The sequence below is a fragment of the Molossus molossus genome, unplaced genomic scaffold, assembly GCF_014108415.1.
Source record: "Molossus molossus isolate mMolMol1 unplaced genomic scaffold, mMolMol1.p scaffold_m16_p_6, whole genome shotgun sequence".
In the NCBI taxonomy this organism is placed as follows: Eukaryota; Metazoa; Chordata; class Mammalia; order Chiroptera; family Molossidae; genus Molossus; species Molossus molossus.
Window position 1 is genome coordinate 58371842 of NW_023425399.1, and position 17602 is coordinate 58389443.

The window sequence follows — 17602 nt, forward strand, 5'->3', positions numbered from 1 at the left end:
TCTGCAAGAAAACTACCTTATAACAAAAGACTCAAACAGGTTGAAAGTGAAGGGATGAAAAACAAAATTTCCAAGCAAATGGAAAAAAATAGAAAGCTGGGGTAGCAATACTCATAACTCATAAAATAGACTTCAAAATGAAGGCCATAACAAGAGACAAAGAAGGCCACTACATAATATTAAAAGGATAGATACAACAGGAGGATATATCCTTGGTAAACATATATACACCCAATATAGGAGCATCAAAATATACTTTAAACGTTCTAGGGCACTTAAGGGAGAAATCGGCAGCAATACAATCATAGCAGGTTACTTCAACACTTGATGGACATACTGGATAGATCCTCTAGACAAAAAATTAACAAGGAAATGGAGACCCTAAATTGTGCACTCTATCACATGGATTTAATAGATATTTACAGAGAATTACACCCCAAAACTTTAGAATACATATTCTTCTCAAGTGCACATGGAACATTCTCAAAGATAGACCACATGTTAGGACACAAATTAAGTCTCTATAAGTTCAAGAAGATTGAGATCATATCAAGCATTTTCACAGAACACAATGACATAAAATTATAAATTAATTATATTTAAAAAACTCAAAAACATTCAAACACATGGAGGCTAAATAGAGTGTTATCAAAGAATAAATGGGTTAGTAAGGAAATCAAGGAAGAAATAAAAACTTCCTTAAAATGAATGAAAAGAACACATAACAACACAAAATCTATGAGATTCAGGAAAAGCAGTCCTGAGTAGAAAGCTCATAGCATTACAGGCTTACCTCAAGAAACAAGAGAAATTTCTAATAGACTATCTAACCCTACAACTTAAAGAGCTAGAAAGTAAATTTAAAGAACTAGAAAAAGAAAAGCCCAGAGCAAGTAAAAGGAAAGAAATAATAGAGGTCAGAGCACAAATAAATGATATAGAGACAATAAATAAATAAATAAATAATAAATAAATAAATAAATAAATAAATAAATAAATAAATAAATAAATAAAATTCAAAAGATCAATGCAGGTTCTTTGAAAAGATAAACAAGATTGATGGACCCTTGGCCATACTCACCAAGAAAGAAAGACAGAGAATCCAAATAAACAAAATTAGAAATGAAAAGGGAGAAGTAACAAATGATACCACAGAAATGCAAAGATTTCTTACAAAATACTATACACAATTGTACACCAACAAATTGGACAATCTCAGTGAAATGGACAAATTCCTAAAATCAGTCTCCCAGAACTGAGCCAGGAAACTTGAACAGACCTATAACAACTAAGGAAATTGAAGCTGTAATCAACAAACTCCCAGCAAACAAAAGCTTGGGTCCAGACGGCTTCACCACAGGGAAGTTTTACCGAACATTCAAAGAAGAACTAATCCCTATTGTCCTCAAACAATTCCAAAAAATTCAAAAGGAAGGAATACTTCAAAACTCTTTTTTGAGGCCAGCGCAGTCCTAATTTCAAAGTAGATAAAGACACTGCAAAGAAAGAAATCTACAGGCCAGCCCTGGCCGGTTTGGCTCAGCGGTTGGAGCAACGGCCTGCGGTACAGAGACCCAGGTTCGGTTCCTGCTAAGGGCATGTACCTCGGTTGCAGTTTGTCCCTGGCCCTGGTTGGTTGTGCGGGTGGCAGCCACTCGATGTGTCCCTTCACATCGATGTTTCTCTCTCTCTCTCTCTCTTCCTCTCTCTCCCTCCCGCTCTATCTGAACAAAAAATGGAAAAATGTCCTCGGGTGAGGATAAAAAAAAAAAAGAAAAAGAAATCTACAGGCCAACACTCTGATGAATAGAGATTCAAAATCCTCAACAAAATATTAGCAAATTGGATCCAGCAATATATTAAAAAAATTATTCATCATGACCAAGCGGGATTCATTTCAAGGATGCAATGCTGGTACAATATTTGCAAATCACTAAATGTGATACACCCCATAAACAAAATGAAAGATAAAAATAATATGATATCAATAAATGCTGAAAATGCATTTGATAAAATCCAGCACTCACTTCTGATAAAAACGCTCAGCAAAGGGGGAATAGAGGGTTCATATCTCAACATAATAAAGGCCATACATGAAAAATCTACAGTCAACATCATATTCAATGTGCAAAAACTAAAAACATTTCCCTTAAGAACAGGAACAAGGCAGGGATACCCCACTGCCACTCTTATTCAACATAGCACTGGAAGTCTTAGCCACAACGATTAGACAAGAAGAAATAATAAAAGGCATCCAAATTGGAAAGGATGAAGTGAAACTGTCATTATTCACAGATGGTATGATATTGTACATAAAAAATCCTATACTCCATTAAAAGTTGACTAGATTTAATAAATGAATTTGGTGAAGTAGCAGATACAAAATTAACATCCAGAAATAGTAGGCATTTTTTTAAAATCCTCACCTGAGGATATTTTTCTATTTATCTTCAGATAGAGAGGAAGTAAAGGAGAGAGAAGAACAGAAAGTGAGTGAGAGAGAGAAACACTGACATGAGGGGGACACATTGACTGGTTGCTTCCTGAATGACGCCAACCAGGACCAGGGATGAACTGCAACCAAGGTATGGAACACTGACTGGAATCGAACCCACGACTCCTTAGTCTGTGGGCCAATGCTCTAACCGCTGAGGAAAACTGGCCATTGGCATTCTTATACACCAATAATTAACACTCAGTAAAAAAACTAAAAAAAAAATTCCATTTACCATTGCAGCAACAACAACAAAACTAAGATACTTAGGAATAAACTTAACCAAGATGGTAAAAGATCTATTCTTAGAAAACTATAGGACACTGTTAAAAGAAATAGAGGAAGATATAAAAAAATGGAAACATACCATGTACATAGATTGGAAAAATCAACATCATTAAAATGTCCACATTACTCAAAGCAATCTACAGATTGAATGCAATCTCTATTAAAGTACTAATGCATATTTCACAGATCTAGAAAAAATACTCCAAAAGTTTATATGGAACTAATAAAAGAACCCAAATAGTCACAGCCATCTTAAAAAAGAAGAAGAAACTGGGAGAGATCACAATACCAGATACCAAGTTATACTACAAAGCCATTATAATCAAAACATCCTGGTACTGGCACAAGTACAGGCATATAGATCAGTGGAACAGAACAGAGAACCCAGAAATCGACCCAAGACATTATGCTCAATTAATATTTGAGAAAGGTGACAAGAGCATACAATGGAGCAAGGACCATCTTTTCAAAAAATGGAGTTGAGAAAATTGGACAGGTACATGCAAAAAAATAAAACAAGGCCACCAACTTACACCATACACAATAAACTCAAAACAGATAAAAGACTTAAATGTTAACTCATGAAACCATAAAAATCGTATAAGAAAACAGAGGCAGAAAAATCTCAGACATCATATGTAGTGGAATTTTCACTGATACGTCGCCTAGGTCAAGAGAGATAAAGGAAAAAAATAATAAATTAGGACTACACTGACTTAAAAAGTTTCTGCACGACAAAAGAAACCCACATCAATATGAAAAGGGAACCCAATGTATGGGAGAACATATTTGCCAATGATACCTCGGATAAGGGGTTGATATCCAAAATATATAGAGTACTCAAATGATTCAAAAAAGGAAGACAAACAATCCAATTAAAAAATTGACAGAGGACCTTAATAGACACTTCTCCAAAAACAGGACATACAAAAGGTCAGAAGACATGGAAAAAAATGCTCAACATCACAAATCATCAGAGAGATGCAAATCAAAACAACTATCAGATATCACCTCACACCTGCCAGAATGGCTGCCACCAATAAATGTTCAAACAAGTGTTGGCAAGGATGTGAAGAAAAGGGGACTCTAGTACACTGCTGGTGGGAATGCAGACTGGTGCAGCCACTATAAAAAATAATATGGTGTTCTATCAAAAAATTAAAAATGAAATTGCCATTTGACCCAGTGATTCCATTTCTAGGAATATATCCGAAGAAGCCTGAAACATCAGTCAGAAAGGATATATGCACCCCTATGTTCATAGCAGCATTATTTTTAATCGCTAAGATCTGGAAACAGCCAAGTATCCATCAGTAGATGAGTGTATTAAAAAGCTGTGGTATGCCTGGCTGGTGTGGCTCAGTGGTTGAGCATCAACCTATGCACCGAGAAGTTTCCAGTTCAATCCCCGGTCAGGGCACATGCCCAGGTTGTGGGCTGGATCCCTGGCGGGAGGCATGCAGGAGGTAGCTAATTGATGTTCTCTCTTATCAATGTTTCTATCTCTCTCCCTCTCCCTTCCTCTCTAAAAATCAATACAGAAAAAATATGTTTTTAAAAAAGCTGTGGTACATTTACACAAAGGAATACTATGCAGCTGTAAAAAAGATAGATCTCTTACCCTTTGAGATGACATGGTGGGATCTGGGAAGTATTATGCAAAGTGAAATAAGCCAGTCAGAGAAAGACAAGTACCACATGATCTCATTTATGGGAAATCATGAACAAAATAAGCTGTCAATCAAAATAGATCCAGAAACACAGAAGTAGGGAACAGACTGGCAAACCTGAGAGGAGGGGGGTTGGCGGATGGGTAAAAGAGGTGAAGGGAGTAAGAAGTACAAATTGGTAGTTACAAAACAGTCACAGAGGTATAAAATATACTATAGCAAATATAGTCAATAATATTGTAATAACTATGTATTGTGCCAGGTTGGTACTGGAAATATCAGGAAAAACATTCTGTAAAGTAAATGACTGCCTACTATTATGATGTTCACCTGAAACTAATACAAAATAATGTTGAATGCAAAATGTAATTGAAAACAAAACAAAACAAAAAGGTTTTTGACCTGTCCAAAACCTTATTCACACCAAATATCAGATGCTCTTAACTTTTACTTTTTTTATCCCCATTGTTATTTATTCAATCATTTAGCCTTCAGTCAGTATCTATTATATGCCAGGTACTATATCAAAGGTTTTTGCACATTATCTTAGATAAGAAAGCTGAGGCTCAGAAAACTTTACTGAGCAGTTTTTCACCTGGGGGAGAGCCAGAAAATGATTCTTTGCATGCTCTCTACAGAGGCATTGAAAAGTTAGTATGCGGTACTAAATCAGAAAGATATTCTGGAGGAAGGCTACTTAGAGAAGCTTCCACATCCCATCACTGAATCTGGCCAGCAGGGTGCTCAGATAAGAACATCCTGCTGACTTAAGTGTCCTCCAGGCTACACTGTGTCCCTTTGTATACTTGGGACATATAGGGCAGGGGTACTTTACAGCACCAGTGAGAGTAACTAATATTTTCTATGGTGTCCAGACCATTCTACAGTGAGTACTCCATAGCTAGCCATTATCCTCTGCAAAGGTCAAAAAGCAAGAAACAGGGCTGACCAGGGACCTCTGTGTCTTATAAGCCACGCAGGGGAGGTTCCCACTTGGGCTCTGAAACCTGAGCAGTGCTTCACTGGGACATCTTTAGCAGAATAAATGGTGGAGCTCAAATACGCTTTCATAAAGTTTATCATTAATTAAAGCCTGTGTTCTTTACTTTTATGAAGCATTTAAGATGTCAAAAAAACATTCTGCTAGGCTGTGTCCCAAGAACCCCATTCTTTGAAAATGGTTCTCAATATTGTAGGTGTCACTTTTCCAATTATAAATCACCACATGTTTGCTGATTAACAACGGATACACTTTTGAAGGTGCATGCAGAACGACAGAGATTCTGTCCTCATTCACTGTACTCAGACACATAAATTATGCAGGCCTTTCAACCACCCAGTCAGGTCTGCATTATGAAGCTTATGTGAACATATGCATAGGAGTGCATTCCATTCTTCTACCAGCTGAGAACATAGACTGTCAGGGCTGGAAGAAACCCTAGAAATCATGTCATCAATCTCCCTCATTTTAGAGATGAGAGGAGCTATAACATGGTGGGATCAACTGCCTGGGATCAAATCCTGGTGTGATTATTGTGTGATCTCGGGCAAGTTACTTAGCATTTCTGGATCACAGTTTACATGGCTGTAAAATATAACAGTATCTATCTCATGGAGACATTTTAAGAATAACATTTATAATTGGTGTAAAGAACTTCAAAGAGGTACATAATATTAGATCTGAAATTAAGTTTGGCCTAACCATGATTCAAAACTTTGGCTAATTGCTTTTCTACTTGAATCATCACTTATACTACACAATATGTTATAAAATGACACAAAGATTGAACATCATAGAACATACAGCTGTGTTATGTGTGTCTATATACAGAGGTCCTTGTCCCAAAAGTTATGTGACTTGCCAAATACCATTATATTTCCCCCAATCAAATGCAGCAAAGTAGAGCTGCAAAATTTAAGGGACCCTTTTAGATTCTTAATGATTCCATAATTATGACCCAAAGGTAATTTATAAAGCTCCTAAAATACATTCCAACTGAAGTACTTACTGCAAGTTTTTTTTTTTTTTATTGTTGACCATGTTACAGATGTCCTCCATTTCCCCACTTACCCACTTCCATCTAGCCCCTGCCCCTTCTCCCTGACCATTACCACCCTGCTGACTGTGTCCATGGACTATGCATATATGTTCTTTAGCTAATCTCTTCACTTTCTTTCATAGTGACAAAAGTACATGAAGCAGTTTTTTATGTCATACAATCAAGCCACCACTGAATTCAATAATCTCTGCTCTCATTTATATAAAATTTCTATTTTTTTTGTTTTGAGACCCAACTGTACACAGAGTCAACAGGTGGCAGGGTTGAGCTGAAAGCTCCCTGAGGGTAGGAGCCATGTGTGACTGGCTCTTGCCCAATGCCAGGCCCATGAATGAATAATCCTGAAACCAAAGTATTGTCTGGCAGGCAGTGCCAACAAACCATAGCTCAAAAGTTGTTCATTAGAGACTTCCAGTCAAGATGGCGGAGTAGGTAAACGCAGTATCGTGTCCTCCCACAACGACATCAAAGTTACAACTAAACTACAGAACAACCATCATTCAAAACCATGAAATCAAGATGAATGGGAGTCCTACAACTACGAAATTAAAGCAGCAGCCACATCCAGATTGGTAGGAGGGGTGGCGGCGGCAGACGGGCTAGTCCCACACACACATGTGGCGGATAAAAATCAGGAGGATACCTTGACTGGGAAGGTCCTTCCTGAGGACTGAGGGGTCCCCATCCCACACCAGGTGCCCTGCTCAGGGTTCCAATGCCAGGAAGAGAAGTCCCCATAACTTCTGGCTGGAAAAACCAGCGGGAACTGAGGCTCAGGGAAGCTGAAGCGGCTGGAGCCCCAGGCAGCTCCTTAAAGGGCCCGTGCATGAACTTATCGGACTCTCTCCCTCTAAGCTTGGAGGGGAGGCAGCTCGAGGGGCACCAGACACATACAGGGAAGAACTGAGCTGTCTGGCACTGGAGCGAGGGCTGGAGAGGCGGCTTCCTCCAGAACAAACGTGCTGTCAGAGGCCTTTGTTCCTTTGGTGAGCCCTTCCCTGGGACGGCAGACAGAAGCCATATCTGGGACTCCAGCATCCTGGCTCACACTGGTAGCCCCTCGCTGGTGATTCCATAAGGCCCCGCCCCACCCAACTTTCAGGCCCCCGCAAGCTGTTGCCACTTGCTTAACCATAGGATTGGCCTGTCTTGGATCCTGCTTCAGGTTTTTCCTAAATTCTTTCAAACGAGCAGCATCTGGTCTCAGCTAGCCCCATACCTCTCATTAAGTAATACACAGAAACAAACACAGGGAGGAAGCCAAAATGAGGAGACAAAGAAACAGGTCCCAAATGAAAGAACAGAACAAAACCCCAAGAAAAGAACTAAGTGAAATGGAGATCAGCAACCTAACAGATGCCTAGTTCAAAATACTGCTTATAAGGATGCTCAATGAACTCAGTGAGAACCTCAGTGAACTTAGTGAGGGCCTCAAGAGCATAAAAAAGGACCAGTCAGAAATGATGGATGCACAGTCAGAATTGAAGGAGGCATTAACTGAAATAAAGAATAATTTACACAGATTCAATAGTAGAGTAGGTAAAGCCAAGAAGCAAACCATCGATTTGGAATATCAGGAAGCAAAAAACACCCAATCAGAACAGTAAAAAGAAAAAAGAATCCAAAAAAATAAGGATAGTGTAAGGAGCCTCTGGGACAACTTCAAGCATGCCAACATTCGCATCTTGGGGATGCCAGAAGGAGGAGAGAGAGAACAAGAAATCGAAAACCTGTTTGAAACAATAATGGCATAAAACTTTCCTAACTTGTGAAGGAAACAGACATACAAGTCCAAGAAGCACAAAGAGTCCCAAACAAGATGAACCCCAAGAGGCTCACACCAAGACACATCATCATCAAAATGCAAAAGGTTAAAGACAAAGAGAGAATCTTAAAAGCAGCAAGAGAAAAGCAGCTAGTTACCTACAAGGGAGTACCCATAAGTCTGTCAGCTGATTTCTCAAAAGAAACTTTGCAGGCCAGAAAGGGATGGCAAGAAATATTCAGAGTGATGAAAAGCAAAAACCTACAACCAACATTACTCTATCCTGCAAAGCTGTCATTTGGAATCGATGGCCATATAAAGAGTTTCCCAGACAATAAAAAGTTAAAGGAGTTCATCACTACCAAACCGTTGTTATATGAAATGATGAAGGGTCTTTTTGAAGAAAAAGATAAAATATATGAACAAACAAAATGACAATGAATACATATATCTATCAACAATGGAATCTACAAACAAAGTGAACAGGTAGATCAGAAACATTCTCATAGATACAGAGAACATTTTGTTGGTTGCCAGATGGGAGGGGGTTGGGAGAATGGGTGAAAAAGGTGAAGGGATTAAGAAGTACAAATTGGTTGCTAGACTGACAAACCTCAAAGGGAAGGGGTTTGGGGGCGTGGGAAAAAATAAACCAAAGAACTTATATGCATAACCAATGGACACAGACAATAGTGTGGGAAAAGGCGGGAGGGGGGTGGGAGTGGGGAGGAGGGGACCAATGGGGGAAAAATGTGGAACATCTGTAATACATTCTACATTCAACAATAAAGATTAAAAAAAAAAAGTTGTTCATTAGCTGCTATTCAAAACTTTGAACTTGGCACACCAAAGGTGGTTTGAGTGTCTCAACCTGCAATGTACAAAAGCAGAAGTTGACCATATAAGACCTGAGGGCTCTCCATAGTGATAAGTGCCTATAATAAATAATAAAGACCCAGAACCTATAAAAGATGAAGTGAGAGACAGAAAAATCATGAAAAGAAATCTAGGGCAATGATGAAAGATGAAGTTTTAAAGGCCCCTTAGGCAGGAAGAATGATCTGGAAATTAGGTTGGGTCAAGGTCCAATGGCATGAACCTCCACATCCCAGATGAAAAATCAGACAAGAACACAGGAACTGTGAGTTGCTGGAACCAGATGAGGTTCCCAATAAAGATGACACTGAGATGACCCTTAAAGGCTAGTGTCCAAAGAGGGGTGGCAGTCCTCGCACAGACTCTGTGTGCAAGAAATAGGAGGCACAAAGGAACCTGCTCACAGCACCCTGAGTGTCACCCATGGCCAGGAGCAGGTGGGGAGGTAGAAAAGACACGAGCTGAGAAGGAGGCTACAGAGGGAGAGTGGAAGTAGCCTGTGAGGGTCTTGGTGATGAGCAGATGTTCCAGGGCTCAGTGGGGGCACAGGGCCTTGAATATCCAGAAAGTCCAGATAGCCTCCAGGACTATCAACACTTAAATAAAAGGTGAGCTGCAGAATTTGGATAAACTTCCATTTCAAGGGCCTCTCTTCCTCTATGGATAAGTGTTACCCACCAACACAGATATAGCCTAGTGGTACCAGGATTTGGCATGTTGTAAAATGTATACTAAAGAAGGCAGATAAGAGGAAACACAAAAGATTACCTACCGTAAGTTAACTGAGCAAAAAAGAACCCTAATATATCCAGGCTACTTAATGGTGTAAATTTGTATGATGTGAAATATATCAAACCATTAAATTTTTTGCAAATAAAGAGAGATGTTTAGGCCATCACACCAAAGTACAAAAAATTGTTTGGTTTTCTTTAGCACCTGACTTTTGCATTAAACTTTTGTACAAAGCTTATGAATTATAGTGGATAAACCTGAACGAGAAGGAATCAATTTATGCAAATACATTTCTTAAAATACTTTCTCTGATGGCGTGTTTTCTAGGTATAGCCCTGACACACTGAGATGTGAACTATGGACTTTCAGGCTACAAGCCATTCCCCATTAGAATTATCTGTCCTCGTTTTTCTAATGTAACAATAGATTTCAGAGGCAGTATAGCACAGTGGTTAGAAGTGAACACTGCTGCCAATGTGTCTGGATTTAAAGCATGGGTCCACCACTTATTGGCTGTGCAACCTTGGGCAAGTCACTAACCTCTCTGTGCTTCAATTCCTTAATCTATAAAAAGGAGACAGAAATAGTACCTCTCTCATAAGGTTGCTGTGAGAATTAACTCAAATAACAAATGAAACCAATAAGAACAGTGTGTGGCATAGAGAATACTATATAAGTGTGTGCTATAATTATTAATGTTACCTTCCATTATAAAAAAAATTGTTTTGCTCTTTATTATAAATCATGTATTGTTCATATTTTCAATGATAACATCCAGCATAGCTTTTTTTGTTATGGAAAATAAGTGTTTTACAAATAGAAAATAAATTTTTGTTAAATGAATGAATTCCATTTCACCAAATACAGTTTCCAGAATCATACCAAGAAACACAGACATCTGAAATAGATACAGACCTTTTCCTAAGCTGTTATATAATTAATACAGGGTTTCTTTAATGAGGTCTGTTTTCATTATTTATCTTTATAGCTGGGCATCATATATAATAATGGACCCATAAGTGAAGGTGGAACCACAAATCACTAAAGACAAAGTTACTGTTGTTGTTGGAAAGCAAAGTGGAAACAAAACCTGTATTTCCAAAGGTGCTGGTGCTGGGATGGTCCCATACATACAACTTGATAAAAGGCAAGAACCTGAAGAGCCCCGCTGGCAAATGCAGCAATTATGATCACTCACATTTATAACTGGGCAAGGGGCTTCCTGTGCATTATTCAATTTAAGCTTCACAATAAACCCACAAGAGGTATTACTGGGCACAACTGGGCCCACTTTCTCAAGGGAAAAAAGAGAATGATAATTTGCCACAGTTCAGAACAGTCAGTGTGTGACAAAGCAAACTCACACCAAGGTTAGGACTCCAGTTTTCAGTATCAGCTCTGCTAAAAGATGGTTGTGTTACTTTAAACTCTTTGGGCCTTAATTCTCATACCTGAAAAAAAAAAAAATGAGGAAACTAAACAGAAAATTTTTGGACCTTTCTAGCATTGAACTTAACTTGAAACTACCCTCAGCATCAACTTCCTAGTTATGTCCTACTGGATAACCATGGTATTCTTTAGTCCTGCTTCCCAGGCTGCTGCCCTCCTACTCTGAATCCTTTCCTTTATCTTTCCTTCAATCCAGCAGTTTCCATTATCACAAAGAATCAAAACCCCCACTAGCCCCCATGTCATTAATGAAGATCTGGTAAATCCTCCTTTATCTGACTGACCTGCAAGTCACTGAGTGAGTAAGGCCATTGCACAGCCAAACACCAAAAATCCCCACAGTGGGCAAAGCACTGTGGACATGAGGCCAGGAGCCAAACACAGCCCTAGCCACCCAACCTTTTGTCCTGGAAGGCTCCCCTCTGGGACTAAAATAAAACATTAGGAAGGACCCACTGGGATGGCAAGCACCTCCTCCAGGCAGACAAGCCTGCCTACCCTCCCTGTTGAATGATGGGGCCACAGATGTGGCAGCCAGCAGTCCTTATCTTCAGGCCACAGCCTTGGAGAATTCAAATCCAGTATGAAAAATAATATAGCAAACTCCAAAGGGTTTCCAAGACCTGTCCTGGAGGATGAGGTTTGCCACTCTTTTAAGCCAGAGGTGTTGTTCACTTCATATATTATCCCCTGTGGCTGTGACCAAAACAAGCTAGCTCCCCTCCATAGTCTACATACCTCACAGAGCTTGGAACACAGCCAGCTCCCTCAGATAGTCCTGACCACAGAGGAGACACATCTGCCCCACACCAAGACTTCCCTCGGTCCAGAAAGCACCCATTCTCCATCCTCAGCAGAGCAGTGTTGGGACCTTCCCTGCTGTTCTTCAGAACAGATTTAACAACCCAGGCACACCATATGCAAGATAGAAACCCACAAACCCTATTTGTTGGGAATAAAATCATCTGGAGAAAGGTCATTCCTGGGTTTAGTCTATTACCCATCTTACTGAAAAAATGCAAATGACAGATCTTTTTCAGGCCATAAAAGACTCTGTGTGTCCTGGAAATGGGAATAACCTCTTAGCTGAGGAGTAAACCAGCATATCCAGGACTCCATACAAGGGATGTCCCCAAAATCTCATCTTGAGTTTGAGCTACAGATGAATTTCAGTTATCCATGGTCATGAGGAAAACAGAAACAAGGGTGATTTCCCAAAAGAACTGTTTACACAGACTTCACAAGGAGATTTGGTACTTTTTGCAAAAAATGAGTCTGGTGTTTAGAGAGTTACTTTGTGGCAAATAATGAAGCCACCCTTACAAGGCTACACTATCAAAGGACTGAGGGCTGTGTTGTTTCTCTCCAGCTCTGAGCTCCCCAAACTGCACAATTAAGACAGTATAGGTAGGTGCCTGAAAGCCAGCCTCCTGGTTCACTCTCCCTTGCCTGAGAAGGTAATGTGGACTTTTGGTTTAATACACTTCATGCTGGGCTACAGCAAACACAAATATGCATAAGTAAGAAATGGTGAACTGTATTAATGGGGCCCTTTATCATATTCTCCAGCTAATCATATAATTATAAAGTTGATACATGATTTCCCTCTGTAAAATCCCAATACCACAGCATAGAATCAAAAGCACTCCAAATCTGAGTTCTGCCTATCCTCTGGCCTACAAATTACAATGATAATAGTGATGTTGACTGTATAAGGAACTGAACTAGGCACTATACATGCACTGCCTCACTTAATCCAGTGAGGTAGGTATCAATAACTCCATTCTACAAAGATGGAACAGGCTCCAAGAAATGGCAGAGATGTTTCTCAAGTCTGCTTAGCTCCAGCGTCTAGAAGGTAGGCCTCCAATAGGGATTTGTAGAACAAAGGGTGGCTGACCACATAATTCACCTATGGTTTGAGAAAGTATGTGCAGAATACTGCCAAAGTAAATGTTATCCATATATTTTATTACCACAAACAAGGAAACCTTGGATGTGGCTAGAAATACTAATACTCTATTAAAACTATTGTTTCCCCTAATGATTACAAAATGCCAACTATATTGTTCCATAGAAAGATAGTATCAAATTTTTTGGAAAAACTTACTAAGTAATGTAAATTATTATTTTTTTTATATTTTTATTGATTTTTTAGAGAGAGGGGAAAGGAGAGAGAGACAGAAACATCAATGTGAGAGAGAAACATAAATTGGCTGCCTCCTGCATGCCCCTCCCTGGGGACTAAGCCCACAACCTGGGCATGTGCCCTGACCGGCAATCAAACCAGGACCTCTCAGTCTGTGGGACGATGATCAATACACTGAGCCACACCAACTAGGCAGTAATTTAAATTATTATTATTTTTTCATTTATTTATTTTTTAATCCTCACCTGAGGACATATTTCTGTCCATCTTCTGATAGAATGGGAGGGAAGGAGAGAGAGAAACATCAGTGTGAGAGAGACACATTGATCGGTTGCCTCCCGCATGACCCTGACCAGGGCCAGGGATGAACCACAACCGAGGTATGTACCCTTGGGTCAGAATCAAATTCGAGACTTTTGGTCCATGGGCCGACACTCTAACTGCTGAGCCAAACCAGCCAGGGCAGTAATGTAAATTATTATACAGCAACTTCAGTGAACATTGGCATCTAATAAAGTTTGTTGACTGAATGAATGATTGACTAGAATCCCTGACTTCTAAAGATAATAATTCCTGCACTTGAGCAGAGACACTATCCCTTTTCCCAAATCACATTTCACCATGATATTTTCTGTAAAAGATATTGTTCTTGGAAAATTACAAGTACCAGATCACAGATCTGAGGACTCAATTTTCTAATTAAAAAAGAGAAATCCAGTTCATAAGGAATTTGATGCACATTTAAAATATATTGTGATATTAGGCACTAGAAAAGCCAGGGGGAACACTCAGTAAAGTATATGATTATCTAATCACTATGCTGTACACCTGAAACTTAATAGTCAATGCAAACTGTAATTGAAAAATTTTTAAATAAACAAAAAATAGAATACATTGATACAAACTCCTGTAGAAGCATTGATTTACTTTGTTCAAATTTTCTATCAGTTTAAACACAAAATAACTGGAATTTACAGTCAACCAAATGCATTTCAGTGAGCAGTGGACATTTACAATTCTCTTTTCTTGCTAAGCAATGAAACTTTTGGTTTAGAGAATTCCCTACATTTTAGGTCGTGTGGGAAGTAAAGCTCCTTCACAAGTGAAAATACAAATGCAAAAATAGTCCTGGGTTCCAGCCTCACTTACAGCTGAGGTGGGGGGGGGGCAGTCATGTGACCTTAGCGCTAACAAGCCAATGCACTGTCCTGGGCTTCATCTGGAGCTAGTAGTGTGAGACAGAGGGTCAACAGGAGCCCTTCCTGCTATTTCTGTTGCTTGCATCCTGCCATCACATATGCCATAAGAAGAAAGCAGCACTTCCATGAAGTTGATAAGGAAATGAATCAGTAACTCTTCCTTTGATTTGTTCAGTTCATAGATGATAAAAATTTGAGAGGCTGCTGAGAGAAGTGATCAACCATCAGTACATTAAATGCTCAGTTCATTTATGCATTTATTAAGTGCCTACTAGCTGCCAGGTTGCTAGTCTATATTCTAGGGCTACAAAAATAAGGAACACAACATCCATGCCCTCAAATAACTCATAAATCCTAAAGGTGGAAATAAGTAAATAAATCATCTTCTCACAACCATAATTACTTAATTAGCTACATCACCTGCCCTGCTAAAATGGGAGCCCATAATGCCAGGGACCCTGTTTGTTCTTTCACCACTATCTTTATAGTTCCTCACCTAGCCCATCAAAGGCAATCAATAGCATATGAATGAATGAATAAATGAAGTTAATTCATTCAAACAAAAACACCATATTTTATAACACAGAAATATTTTCAGAGTCCTATGGTCAGAGAAGAGTTTACATTGAAAATATTTGCTGACCTAAGACCTGAAGATAAACAGGAATTTCTCAGAGAGAGAAAAAAGGTGAGGATGCTTGAAAAGCAGAGGCTGAGCATAAAGGACATGCCACACCCTGGGAACAGCAGGTAGCATGGCAGGGCCGGTGTGGAGATTGCATGTGCATGGGCAAGAGGCAGACAGTGAAGTAACTGAAGCAGTCATGTCACGAAACTAATGCTAGGAAGGAGTTAGGGAGCTTCCCTGTGCAAACACCAACTTAAGAACTGGATGCAGACTACTGGGTAGAATATTTCCACCAGAAATTTTGACAAAAATAACCTATTTACTGGTGCATGATGGTACCTAAAATATCTGCTCTTTTATATGAAGCCACTGTGTTGTCAGGAGGTCCCTATAAAAAAAACGAAATATTTTATCTGAAATTATGTTAGTTTATAGCAAATGGCTTTTTTCGAAACATTTATTGAGCACTTATTAAGGCAAAACTTTGAGATATTGTGGCTAAAAAAGATGATTCTGCTCTTGGGAAATCTATGCAGATTTATCATAACAGCTAACTGCCACCTTCTTGGTGGCCATGTGCCTCATATATCTTCAACTGCAGGGGCAGACAGCTGCAGTCAAAATCCATCCCCCCCTTGGCTGGGTGGCTCTGTTGATTGGAGTCTCATCACGTGCACCGAAAGGTTGAAGGTTTGATCCCCAGTTCAGCACATATGGGAGGCAACCAATCGATGTTTCTCTCTCACATTTATGTTTCTCTCTCTCTCTTTCAAATCAATAAAAACATATCCTCAGGTGAGAAATAAAAATAAAAAAATCCATCCCCTCATTTGTCCTGAATCTCCACTTCTCACCAGCCAAAAATCATCCACTAAAATCAAGCTAACCTTTTAGAAATAGAGCTTTTAGCTTCCCATAAAATGGCTCATCAGTTTTACAATTTTTTCTATGGCATCCAACCAGTTTGGTCTCACCTCATGTTTTGTTAGGCTAATCACAGGAAAATCTGAGGAAGAGAAAATAATTCACATACAGTGTATTTCAAAGTCCAGTGTTAACCAACATCTATAATTTTGAACTCCCAAATGCTATGCTTCCATCCATTAATTCATATGATCCAGCTATTATTAACTATATAAATAATAGTAAAATTGTATGTTAATTAAAAGGGGATAGATAGATAGATAGATAGATAGATAGATAGATAGATAGATAGATAAATAGATATCCATAATGAACTTCTTTAACTTCTTATTTTGAGATCAATTTGGACTTACAGAAGAGAGGCAAAAGTACTGCAGAGTTCTTATACACTCTTAACCCCACTTCCCTTAGTGTTATAACCTGACAACTATAGGACAATTATCAAAACTGAGAAAGTAATATTGGTATGATACTGTTAATTACAGATGTTGTTTGGATTTCACCAATGTTTTTTAAAAATGTCCTCTTTCTGCTCCAGGTTCCAGTATAGGAGGAGCCTCGGGTACATTTAATTTTCCTTTCTCCTCAGTCTCTTCCATCTGTGACTGGTCCTCAGTCTCTCACTGTCTTTCAGGATCTGGACAATTAAAAATTACTAGTCAGGTATTTTGTAGACTGTTCTTTTATTTTGGTTAATATGACGTTTTATTATGTTAGACTAATATCATGCATTACAGAGAAGAATACCACAGAGGTAATGTTCCCAGTTCACTGCATCACATCCAAGAATACAAAATGTGGGTGTTTCTTACTGCTGATGTTGACCTTGAGCACTTGATGTCTGCTAGTTTTCTTCACTGTGAAGTTATTTTCTCTTTGTAATTAATAAATATTTATCTTAGGAGAGATACTTTGAGACCATTCAAATGTCTTATTTCTCAACTTTCACTGACTAACTTTAGCACCTGTTCATAGATCTTCCCTACAGCTATCGTTATTATGGTATTCTAATGATAAATTCTATTTTCCTCATTTCTTTTATGTGCATTAACAGGAATTCTGTAAGTGGGAGTTGTTCCTTCTCTTCCTTCCATAAAGCTTTCTTGTGAACTGTGCCTAATGCAAGCATGACGGTTCACTGAGAATTAATTTAGGAACTCTCATGTTGCAATATATAAATGCAAAACTTGAATATGTTCTTGTATTAAATGATAAAATACAGGTTGAAGATAGAGTTTAAAAATATAAGTTCCACATAAGATATAATAGGTTAATAGTCTGACCTATCAGTAGCTTAAATTCTTCCTATGTGTATGAGCAATAAATAAAAGGCAAGGTTACTTAATAATACATGGGCAGGGTAACCAC